This window comes from Neofelis nebulosa, chromosome 6 (assembly GCF_028018385.1).
Source record: "Neofelis nebulosa isolate mNeoNeb1 chromosome 6, mNeoNeb1.pri, whole genome shotgun sequence".
Lineage (NCBI taxonomy): Eukaryota > Metazoa > Chordata > Mammalia > Carnivora > Felidae > Neofelis > Neofelis nebulosa.
This window is the reverse complement of record NC_080787.1, coordinates 10178198-10191082: the sequence shown is the minus strand read 5'-3', so window position 1 is coordinate 10191082 and position 12885 is coordinate 10178198. Positions and strand designations below refer to the sequence as shown.

Sequence of the window (12885 nt, the reverse complement as noted above, 5' to 3'; positions counted from 1 at the left end):
TGAGAGCTTACTGTGGCTGCCCCAGCCTCCACAAAGAGCCAAATTTAAATAACTGTCTACTAAAACCACTTTCCGCGTTAAGAGGTGCGATGGCTCTTTCTGTATGCACCAATTAATTCTTTATCAAAAAAAACCCCTTTTATATCATATGGAAATGGAGTTAGGGTGGCATAGAACCAGCGCTTGTGGACTCTGGAACAAGTTAAATGGCTGATGTTCCATTGTTACTTTTCATTTCAATGTTTAATAAAATATTGAGAGACAGTAGGAAGACAGACGGAATTTTTGGTGGGAAATAGAACAGTCCTTTGTGACTGGACAAAATGGAGGGAACCTTTGGCTTCTGGCATTTTTGGTCATCTATGTAGGCTTGGCCAACTGCCACTTGGGCTCTCTGTCTTGTGCCATTGGATGAAAATATACCCCGTGTAGGGGAGTCCCAGAGGAGTTTGACAATATGGACCTGACCTTTGGTTTCATCTCTGCCTTTATTACTATTTTTAAATAAATTAATACATATGTATTAATATAAAGATATCTCTTTGCAACTCTAAAATCTAAAGACAGGATATGCACAATAAAGCAGATACAAAAACACGAGCTTTACATTTAATCTTTACAATTCCCCTTCTCCTTCTCCTCCCCCTCCTCCTCCTCGTTCTTCTTTCTCTTCTTCTTTTTCTATTTAGGCTAAAGCTTACATCCCCATCTTCTTCTTGTTCCTGAAAAACAAAGAAAAATCAGTTTGGACCGCTAGTCAAGAGATGGTCCTATCTTCACATATCTGAAAACAAGCAGAATAATGTGACTGTTTTAACTTTCTGGTGCTTGAGTTTTACACTTCATTCGTGCTTATAAATATGGTGATAATACCAGCATGACTTGAGCAAATAGAGATAAGACAGAAGGTAATGGCTAAATTCCAGCATAAAATTCTTGAGTAAAATATTATTTAAGCACACAGCACCACCTTCCCAATGTTCATTTCAGACTTTGAAGCTTAATTCTTCTTATTTTTACATAAGTTTTACTTTCTAAAGACATAGAAAACAGTTGTCAAGATGGCTGACATCTTGAATATTATTATTTAATTTCATTGTGATCATTCCCCCCCTTAAAGTCAAGTAATCTTAATTTCTTTTCCATTCTTTTATGTCCTCTTTGTCAGTTATGTAACCATTTCAGATGTTCTACCTGAGTTTCTTTATGCCTTCAAAATGGTCTTTTTCATCTTATTCTCTCAAACATTTGGGATGCAAAATAAAAAATGGCACGGCATAAAAATCAGACAAAAATTAAATATTTTCAGGAAACGATTACATAGCAAGCACCCACAAGGAAGGATTAGGTTACATAGTCCTGCTCTTCAGTTTCAGGGTTTCATTTAGCTTTACTCATTTACTCATTTATAAACTCCCAGACGTATTTCATAAAGGAATTGTCAGAGTTTACAAAAATAAATATAAAAAAAAAGATTAAAAAAAAAACAAAGGTTGAGAGAGACAGAGTAAGGGGGAATATATGGGTTATACTCGAATAAACCCCTTGATATATAGAAGTATAAATATATGTAATGGACACTGTAGTTACCAAAGGCAAGTCACAGATTTGGCCCCGAAGCTTTTAGCAGTTAAAGCAAAAAGGGAACTCATCTCAGTTACAAGAATCACAGTGTTCCTAAGACTTGCAAATAAAAACAGCAGAGAAAACCATATTTCAAGGAAAAAATACCCCAAACTAAAAATCTGAGAGATCTCTTTCATGGATTCTCATACACGAGTATGGGAAAACGTAATAGAAATAATCCTACAGTGAGTATAACGGCACATTTTATTGGACAGTTTCTTACGGCGTTTTCTATACAGGCAACTGGCATGAAGTTACTGGACAGTTCAGTGAAAACCAATAGAGATGGTGCCAAACATTTTGGTTCCATGCCCAGTTCTTTGGTTTGATCCAAAGATAGAGTCAAAATACATGAAAGAATAAATATGTAGCATGCCCATCGAGCCTACATCCGCAAACATCTCTTGACAGCCTGCATTTTGATAAGGATTAAATGGCAGAGACTTAAACATTTTTACCTGCCAGAAAGAACCTGAGGGCAACTCTGTGGTGCTGCAGATTGAGGACTAAGTCCTATCCCTCAATACTATGAAACAAAAATAGGGTCTGCCTCTACCTTCCCTACCTGACCGATGGTAAGTAAGACCTAATTTTAAAGCTCAAGGAAATGAATGAAGCCCCCTTCTCTTGGGACCATCGCTTTTACCAACATGCAGTTCGAATGCACCTCTGTGAAAATTAGATCTATGGTTAGCCACAGACTTCTGTGAAAGAGAGAAACTCAAATTCCAGGCGAATCGGTGCTACCGACGTAAACAAGTGAGGTGTTCTCACCGCAAGATGTGCGTGTCTATAGAAATCGTCAAATATGGTAGCCCATTTTGATTTGTTTGGCTTTCCACAAAACTAAAAAATAAAACGCTACTGCTCATTTGCCAAACACATCAACTATTCGGTCAAATTCATTTTGGAGGAATCCGGAGAATGTTCCGTTGCTTTCAAAGTGGCATTTTTAGAGGACAGGGTAGGCTTGTTCCCACCTCCAATCCCCGAGAGAGAAATGGTAGGGGAGAGAATTCTGGAAGAAAATTGCAGGGTCTATATTCTCAAGGAGAAGGATTTTCTTATTTGCCTCCTCAGTTCCTTCCAGGGCCACACGGCACTTTTGTTTTACTGCCTTTTATTATTTCTTCCTTTTTCTCCTGTAACCGCTCATCCTCATAGTCCTGAAAGAGTTTAAACAAAAATGACTTTGTTTGGTTCTGCAGAATTAACACGACACTCAGGCATATTTCTAATTGAATGCAGATGTTTTCTAAGCAGAGACAAGCCTCAGCCTTGTGTGCATAATTCTTACCCTGCCCTAATGGAGAGAAGTGAGTCCAAAATTAGCAACTTTTTAAAGCCAAATCTGGCCATGTGCCACAGAGACTTTGCTTTGGCTTTTCTTTCTTTCTTTCCTTCTTTCTTTCTTTCTTTCTTTCTTTCTTTCTTTCTTTCTTTCTTTCTTTCTTTTCTTTTTCATTTTCCAAGGGCGTGCAGACAGGAGGTCTTTAAAAAGCTATAGAGGGAGGGCCACCATATTTCCAAGAGACTTAAAAAAGGAAGAAAGAAAGCCAAACTAATCAGCGTAGCAGTACATTTATGTTCTCCTCTACTCTCTGCCCTCAGAAATAAGACTTTTAAAAATTCACAAAAATGTTGCTCCCCGAGTGGCAGGGGCAGCAAGCTTTGGAGGGAATGAGGTCAACTCAAGAGCTCCGTTTTGACCGTCTTGAGATGGAGTTGCTGACACGGACAGACTTGTGAACACCAGATGAAGAAAGGGTAGCTCTGTGTTTTCTCAACTCCTTATTTCAACAATTTGCACTAAAGATGTTACAACCTCATTGTTCCGTCCAGATCCACGGCCATGTGCATGTCTGCTGGAACAGCAGGTTTTGAGACCGATTATGTGGTCCTTAAAAAAAAAAAAATCACTTTGATTGTTGAGAACCTCATAATCAGGCAGTTTGTGTACAATGTCTGTGCTCCAGAGGCCTGACCACAGGATTGGCCAGAGAATGAAGGCACGGCCGATGGAAATTCATGTTTCAGATAGAGGATGTGTATGCCATGTTTTCTGCCTTTCCCACTGGTGAAAGATTTCAGGATGACGAAGCAAACTTTCAAAATGCAGGATTATGTCTAATGTGAAAATAAATAATCCCCAGAAATTACATATTCATAACCAGAAACAAAATGCTTGAGTTGTTAAAGAGATGGTTTACTAATGCTAATGAACATAAAAAAAAAAAAAAAAAGGTCAGCTTACACTTAGGTTTAGAATTAGGAAGAAATTTACCTTTTAAAGAGGAGGATTCATGGAACGCCTGCGTGGCTCAGTCAGTTAGGCCTCAGCTCTTGATCTCAGCTCAGGTGTTGATCTCAGGGTCATGAGTTCAAGCCCCATGCTGGGCTCTGAGTTGGGCATGAAACTTACTCGAAAAAAGAAGAGAAAGGGGGAGGGGGGGTCCTGGTTGGCTCAGTCGATGGAGTGTCGTACTTTGGCTCAGGTCATGATCTCACGGTTTGTGAGCTCGCGCCTCACATTGGGTTTGCCACTGTTAGTGCAAAGCCTGCTATGGATCCTCTGTCCCCTCTCTTTCTGCCTCTCCCCTCGGTCTCTCTCAAATTAAATAAACGTTAAAAAAAAAAAAAAAAAAGAGGATTCCTGACTTTCACCAGCATTTTCAGCCCCTCATCCAACTCACTGATGTGAGAATGATTCTCTTGCTGCCCCATGGTCATTGAGTTTTTATTGGTTTCAATAAAAGTTCACCTGCAAGTGTACCATCACACTAGGTTTTAGTGATCTAGAGAACATTGACCTGCAGTGGATTTTGCCTCCATGGAATTATTTTCAAGGATCTGGTTATATAATCATTCGGATTCTACTTTAGGTAGAGAAATATCTCTTTGGCACATGGTTGAGAATACGGCTCTTGATCAAAGCTCAACATGTTGGGGAGAGAGGAAAGGAAGAAAGAAATATTTCTTCCCATTTTTTGCAATTCCTGATTGACCTTCCAAGGAAAGCTCCATTACAGAGTCAAAGTAGGTGACAACTTTGAGACACTAAAAGTTGAATCCATTTTCTGAAGAATTAATCCTTCCCTTGCTCAAATAACGTATATGAAAATGGAAAATGCGTGTCCTACTGCATTTTTTTTTGGCCACACCGTAGGACACTAATTAATAAGCTACTCACGATTTCATGAAACATTCAACATGTGGGAATCTCTGAAGTTGCCTTAATAATAAGACACTGTTGGGGCACCTGGGTGGCTCAATTGGGTAAGCGTCCAGCTCTTGGTTTCAGCTCAGATCATGTTCCCACGGCTTCGTGGGTTTGAGCCCCACATCAGGCTCTGAGCTGGCAGCATGGAGTCTGCTTGGGATTCTCTCTCTCTCCCTCTCTCTGCCCTTCCCCACTCGTGCTGTCTCCGTCTCTCTCAAAATAAGTAAATAAAACCTAAAAAAAATATAATAAGACACTGTCTTGAGGGTTGGAAGGTTTTAATGGGTTTGGCCTGTCTCCATACCTGTGAGAAGATTTGGGGCTTTCATGGTAAATAATTAGCGTGCTACCTAAAAGTCAAAATTGTAATATGAACGTCTAGGAGAAAGAAATGTTGGAGACATGAGTAATGTCTTTGGAAATACCATCCACTTGAGTGTTCTAAGGGTTCAAAGATGTTAAGCTTCCATCATATCTAACATTATTTCACCAAGCAAAGGCCAAGGTGAGTTGAATATAGGTGCTAACAAATTATAAAGTGTACGTGACATTAAAAAAGACCAAAAATCTCGGGGCGCCTGGGTGGCGCAGTCGGTTAAGCGTCCGACTTCAGCCAGGTCACGATCTCGCGTTCCGTGAGTTCGAGCCCCGCGTCAGGCTCTGGGCTGATGGCTCGGAGCCTGGAGCCTGTTTCCGATTCTGTGTCTCCCTCTCTCTCTGCCCCTCCCCCGTTCATGCTCTGTCTCTCTCTGTCCCAAAAATAAATTAAAAACGTTGAAAAAAAAAAAAAAAAAGACCAAAAATCCCACACCCGAAACCAATGTAATATCTGCCTCTTCCAAAGCTTGAAGGTAAATGAGATTATTTTTTAATGTTTATTTAATTTGAGAGAGAGAGAGAGAGAGAGAGAGAGAATGTGTCCAAGTGGGGGGGGGGGGGGGGGGGCAGAGAAAGAGGGAGAGAGAATCCCAAGCAGGCTTTGTGATATCATCACAGAGCCGCATGTGGGGCTCGAACTCACGGACCGGGAGATTGTGACCTGAGCGGAAATCTTGCGTCAGACCCTTAATGGACTGAGCCACCCAGGCGCCCTGAAAGGGGATTATTTTTGCAATATTTTCACATTCAAATAGTGATAGAAAAAGACAAATGATCTGTAATCAAGGAAAACATTGAAAGCCGGTTTCAACCGTGAAGACTCGCTCAGGAATGCTGAATTTGTTTTTTCTTCCATGCATTACCCACTGATGCCTCGGGATGGATATCCTCACAACAGAAGCCTTTCTCCCGTGCTTTTGAAGTTTTGCGTTAAGCAGTTTCCAGGGCACCTATTTTCTGGCTTCTTCTTTGGGTTTTAGTTTCTGTTTGTTACCTGCTCTATTTAGTTACCCCTAGGGCACACAGCTAATAGCTTTTAGCTGAACAACTTCTGCTTTTAAAGGGAATTCATAGTGTGACGTTCTCAGGTTATCCTGTAACTGATTGTTTTTAATGAATGGCTCTTCTAGTTTGACTAAGGATTTCTGACCTTTAAGACTGTTAGTATTTCTAGGTGATATTTACTCTGTTGATCTCTCGCTTTCATTGTTTCTTTGCACTCTGTGTGTAGTTTCTCTGTTTAAACTAGTGAGTTCATGTGTTTTGAAACTAAACACTTAATCTCCTTTGGTTTGTATACTTTGCAATCGTTGCCTATGGAAGCACTCCCTCAATGCATTAGAGAGATGTTGAAATCCTGGTTTCAGATAAATTCTAGTGCTTCTTGCCAGAGGGAGAGGAGGGCCACTTGATGTGGCTTAACAACTCTGGTTTATTTTCTGCTTCATCTTGGTTTATCATCCCTAATAATATCAGACCTTGGCATTTCAGATACTTGCTGAGAACAGAGGAAAGGAAATATATATATATATCCTACAAGATCTTCACGCTACGGATTATTTTTTTTTCCTTTCTGGGAATGAAAAAGGGGTAAGCTGACACTTAAAAGAATGCTATTTATTCGCTAAGCATAAGAGCAGATTACAAAATTTCGGATCAGGAGGTTGGAGGCCAGTTTTTCTAGGTTGAGGTAAGACCGGGGGCAGGGTTACAGGCCCACCTTTTACCAGGGAAATCAAGTTTTAAAAAATGCTTCCGGAAGTTCTAAAGGAAAGAATCGAACAACCAGAGGGGACATGTGAAAGCGGAAACGGTCAGTGAAACCCTTTTTACCTCCATCATTTATTTGCTCTTGCTTCTGGGCTCATAAGCGAAGTTGAATCTGTGCTTCCCGCGAATAGACGCACGGCTGCCTTCGGCCCATCTGCCCGTGTCTGGGCCCCACACCTGGCTTCTGAAGGAAAAAGGACAGAACACAGTGAGACGATGTCTTTGATTCACTGTACCCTAGGTTGGATGCCACCCAGTCTTCCCAAATCACTCCTGTGTTAGCTAACAATCCGGTCTGGAGAGCAAGGGGAGATCTCTCAGGAGTCTTGGACAAATAAAAGCGGTAATCAAAAGTGAGGTATTTAACACAGCCCCAGCATGTGAGAAAAGGCAACAGATACCATTCCATTTACTGGCTTTCAAAATTGGGAAAAGAAAAAAAAAAAAAAAAGATTTAGCTCCGAAGCACACTTAAGAAAGAAAAATCAAGACAGTACAGCAGAAGCTGGGGGAGGAGGGAACACGTAGAGTAAAAATTCCCTCTGAGCCCACAGAAAGCAATAAGAGTTCTCATTTAACCTCGGAAAATGACTTGAGAATCACTTGTACTTTGAAACGATTCTAAATTGCAAACTAATTTCCCAGTGGGATATGTTGATGGCGTTGCCGTTCGCAGCATAAATAATGAGCTTGCAACCAGGACCCCCAATAAAGCAGCGCACGTTTGTGGAATTTATGAACAATTTTTCCCCCATCTGACATTGCAATGTTAATGCTTCCAGTTAGGAGTTTTACTGTGTCAGCAGGTGAATCCCCTGGCAGTAAGTCAAGCTTTAATGGAACATGCTGGTAGGAGCGATTATGCTGTTGCAGGGTAAAACTCTGGTGTATTAGCCTTCTAGAATACATGGCCACACTCTGCTACCTACCCTGATTGCCGGTGTTCCTGGTTGTTGGACTTTTACTGCTACGCTTCAAATTGACCATGGCAAGGCAAAATTTGTATCTTATAAAAGATTTTAGAACTGGAAACTGTAATGGTATCTAGTTAAACCCTTTGTTTGTTTGTTTGTTTGTTTGTTTGCTTGTTTGTTTTTAATAAGGAAGAAACCTGAGGTTTGAGGGGTTACCTGGCTGGTTAGATAATACACATGAATAAATGATAAGACTGGGACTCTATCCTGGGATTCGTCTGTTCCTTTAGCACTTTGTTCTTGCCTCCCTGGAGGATGCTGCCTTTGTTGAAAAACAAAAATGGTGAGTGCAATCAATTTTATAAATGTGTTTAAGAAAATGTGACAAAAATATGAATCTGAAATATGCTTTCATCATAGAGCACAAAGCACACTGCCTGGTCTGTCTGAACCTCCAGTCTTCTCTGGAGATATATATATATATATATATATACTTATACACTTGTCCTGAGATAGATAGAGATAGCGAGATAGCTAGATATAACTATCTCTCTCTATCTCAGGACAAGTGTATAAGTGATTATGACGTCTTTACAAGGCTTCATCTTCAAATTTAAAGATATTATTAGATTGAGTGTCCCTAAAGGGTTAATATGATGCCTATAAACCATTCACTGTGGGTAAGACATCATGATCTCTAGCTAACCTCAAAAGTGAAATCTCTTTCAGTCAATTGATGTTTCTCAAGAAAGGCTTGTGTGTCATGTGGCTTAGGAAGGTGTAGCCTACATATACCCAGCTGCAGATCACTCAGAGGTGTCTACACTCTGTGGGGGCCATGTGGTTCCCTCCACAAGAGCAATGACCAAATTCTCAAGTACTTATCCCTGGGTGTTTACTCTACCACAGGGTAGGGGGTTCTATGGGTTCTGCCACTCAAAGCGGTTCCATTCAACAGGTAACCGAGGGCTCGCACAGCTTGCAAATAGTGTTGCCTCATTGACCTTCTTAGACCTCCAAGCCTACGAATGAAATCTGCATTCTAGTCCAGCCTGAGGATCGTGCCACCGTTACAAAGCCATCCCATCTGGGTTTGGGACGGCGACAGGTGATCCTTTCCTCCTTGGCTCCTTTTCCTCATCTGCGCAACCACCACTACAGTCAACCCTCCTTTCAAACCCTCTACGTCATCCCCTTCGTCATCATCCCCCGGAGAGAAGCATCCGTTTCCTGTTTCATGGAGAATGTCAGTCAAGAACACCTCAAACTCTGTCCCGAACCGTCATGCTTTCCTTTCCTACATCTGCACCTCTCTTTTCTGGATCCTGTTGCATTTGGCTGCAAACGTGGTCCACTCTTCTCACGTCGCCTTTTCCTTCTAGCAGGCAGATGTGCTCAGATCTAAATCTATAGCTTCCCTGTGGACACACGCACCTCTGCCACCCCCTCAGACACTCCGTACCCAAATTGTCAATGACTTTTCCAGATGCTGATGACAAAGGCCATGGATCAGCGACACCACCTCATCTCAAATTTCCTGCTGTCATTCTTGCCAATTCTCAGGTGGTTCCTATTTTGATCTGTTCAACGTTGACATTCCTCAGGACTTCATCATCAGCCTTTGTTTTTGTCCCATTGTACCCACTCCCTTTGGGTGAAAATACGGCTCTTGTGGCTACAACTACCATTCTTATGAGATAACTCCCAACTACAGACCTGTCTTCTGTGGAACAAACAAGTATATTTTACTGTAAATTAAACTAATTTTGCGGAAACTTACATATCAGTTTATCTAAGTTGACGCAAATCCGGAAACAGTATGCTTCTTACCCAAATCTACCCAATCTTCCCATGATCTTCCTCTTGATTAGTGACATAGTCGACCATCCAGTTAACTACATCAGGTGACTCAGGGGTATATTCCGTACTTCTCCCTCTTCCCTAAGCTTTCAGCCCAATTGTGACAACATTCTACATATATTTTTCCATCTTAATGTCCTCAAATCTTCTGCCGGTTCATTGTCTCAACTCCACTCTTAGTTCAGACCAATTGGCTCCTTCCCAGATTATGAATTCCTGAAATGCCAAACTAAGTGGTTTCCCTGCCTTCGCCTGTGTCTTCCTCCATTCTTTTCCCCCAGGGTAGACCATGAAACGAAGAAATTTTCTTCAAATGCTTCCCGCAAGTAAGGTTCAAAACCAAACTACTTAATATGACCGCGAAGCCTCTTTGTCATTTCTTGCCTTTCTACCTTACAGTCTGGAACACACACTAAATTGCCTGCAAGGTCCCTTCCTCTCTCATCTCTGCCAAAGCATTTACTCACAGCATTGTTCTTAGGGTTTGTCTTCTCCCTTCTCTATAGCCTACTTGGCAGGAAATGGGGACTATGTCTTTCAATAGCTTACAATGCCTGGTCCATAGTAAATACTCAGTAATATTTCTTAAGTGACTAGAGGTCAATTATCTAAAATAGGTTATTATAATTGTTATTATACCTTCTCATGTATATGCCTTCAATGTACTTTTAATCTTCTTGTTCAATGATATCCGTTTACAAAATATCACACAGTACATTTCATTTCTTACCTAGCTCTTTAAGCTGATAATAAACATGTTAATTAAGGAATTATTATTTTCCTCAGGCCCATTTTTATTACTTTGCATGAATTTATCTAATTTTTCTAACAGCTACAAGACAGTTATTATTTTCATCTCTATCTTACGTATAAGAAAATTGATGCACACAGAGAAGCGAAGTAGGGATTGGAAGCCAAATGCTGTGACTCCAGAGCCCTGCTTCTTAACCGCCATGATACCTTCCAAATCTCAATATTATACGGCCTTCAGATTGCACTTCATCCTAGCTTTCGTCCATTCTTTTTTTGGAATTCCTTAAACTGTTATTTTGACAGTTTCAAGCATGAATAGCAATAAACCTCCCAAAATGAAGACGATCCCTATTCCCAAGACCTGCCGATTCTGGTCCTTAGCAGTGTGTAATATGTACACAGGCTGGAGAACTGTTTCAATACAAACTATAAAAAGAGGATTAAGAAAAATGGCCATGAATGAGTGGCAAACACTCACACTAAAAGTGTTTGAACACTCCCTTCAGAATCCAGAGGCAGTAAAAAAAAAAAAAAAAAAAAGTTTAAAATATATTTAGAACCTCTATCCAGAGTTCCATAAAAGATGTCCAAAGGTGATTGAGATTCTTTTTGTGTGTGTGGTTTTTTTTTTTTTTGCATTTGTTGAATGGATGTTGAGTGAAAATACACCCCAGTCAGTGCCCATGATGTGAACAGCTCTCGATATATTCATATGCCTCCAGAATCACATGATCCCCAAACATCCAATCATTCCAAAATCTTTAAAAATGAGTGGCAAACACTCACACTAAAAGTGTTTGAACACTCCCTTCAGAATCCAGAGGCAGTAAAAAAAAAAAAGTTTAAAATATATTTAGAACCTCTATCCAGAGTTCCATAAAAGATGCCCAAAGGTGATTGAGATTCTTTTTATGTGTGTGGGTTTTTTTTTTTTTGCATTTGTTGAATGGATGTTGAGTGAAAATACACCCCAGTCAGTGCCCATGATGTGAATAGCTCTCAATATATTCATATGCCTCCAGAATCACATGATCCCCAAACATCCAATCATTCCAAAATCTTTAAAAATAAGGTAGCTATCCTTATTCTAAAATACACTCTTCCAAGTGCTCAGTTAGGGTAAAGGTGACAGAAGAAATACATCTATTCATTTGCTTGTGCCCACTGTTGAAAACAAAGGGAATGGCCAACAAAAGTCGGTTGCCATTATTCTAAAATATCCTCCTCCCAGAATGCCTGAGCGGCTCAGTCCATTAAACGTTGGACTCTTGATTTTGGCTCAGGTCATGATCTCACATTTCATGTGTTCAAGCCCTGCATCAGGCTCTGTACTGACAGCACAGAGCCTGCTTGGGATTCTCTCTCACCATCTCTCTCTGTTCCCTTCCCCTCAAAAATAAACAAATAAATAAATGTTTTAAAATATCCTCCTCTCACAGGAAGCATGATCTCACATTGCCAAAAATATTTATCCCAAACTGCAGGCAATGTTATACTGAGTCTCTGTTTCAGATTACTAAGTCACCGAATTCAGGTAGGATGTGAGTGCCAGGCCGGGTGTCTCTCAACACACTGTACGAATGAGGAATGTGGTGGAAAATACTATACCCTCTTAGAAGGGCTGCCCTTGATCTACTCAACCTGTGATAGCTAACTGCACTCACCAACTTTGAAGACATTTCATTGTCTGAACTGTGCCTGTGTCCTGAGCTCTACAATGATATTCAAAATAAAAACACAATTTCCTCTTAACTCTCATCCCATCACGATTTTTTAATTAAAAACAAGTGTTGGCCCTTTCTCTTGTAGTTGCTAATGTATCCCACTTGAAAAAGACATGAAACAGTTAAGCAGCAAAACCCAGTATGACAGAGTTTTCCCCAAAAGTTGTGTTTTTAGTCAACTCATTTATTTCTTTTCTAAATATTTACTCCTGTTACCTGCAATGTATCTGTCACGCACTGGGTGATAGGAATGCAGATACAAAGATATGTCTTCTGCCTTGAAGAGGGTTACAATGTCTTCGAGAAGACACATGAAATTAAGTTACAGTGGGATAAGATAGGTACTTTTGCAGTAATATAAATAAATACTGTGTAAAACAACAATAACGACGGCAACAACAACAAAAACCCTTACAAATCACTGGGGTTTAGCTGATAGCCTTATAGAGGAGGAACTTTGCCTTAATTAGTGTGTAGAAGTTGACCTAAAAATGAGTTCTGCCTTGACCATGAGTACAAATACATGAAGTGTCAAACTGGTCTGATTTATCTCTTGACCTCTGCTGCTGTGGTAGAGGGTGACCACGGTGTTGGGAGGGGGTGAAGAAGAAAGAGAATTTTCTCCTGGATCAAAGATAAA

At 40.4% G+C, this 12885-nt stretch overlaps 2 long non-coding RNA genes across 3 annotated transcripts; one reads left to right on the top strand and one right to left on the bottom strand.

Annotated features, from left to right (window-relative positions):
• Window positions 1-587: 587 nt before the first annotated feature.
• Window positions 588-7307, bottom strand: LOC131513702 (uncharacterized). Of its 2 annotated transcripts, XR_009262727.1 has the most exons (3): window positions 7058-7307; window positions 2607-2792; window positions 588-722 (listed from the first exon to the last, which is right to left on the bottom strand). It is a non-coding gene; the product is annotated as an uncharacterized LOC131513702 (long non-coding RNA). The 2 variants fall into 2 exon arrangements; XR_009262726.1 differs by lacking the exon at window positions 2607-2792.
• On the top strand, window positions 5916-10993 carry LOC131513701 (uncharacterized). Its single transcript, XR_009262725.1, has 3 exons — window positions 5916-6814; window positions 8098-8251; window positions 8867-10993. It is a non-coding gene; the product is annotated as an uncharacterized LOC131513701 (long non-coding RNA).
• Window positions 10994-12885: the final 1892 nt, after the last annotated feature.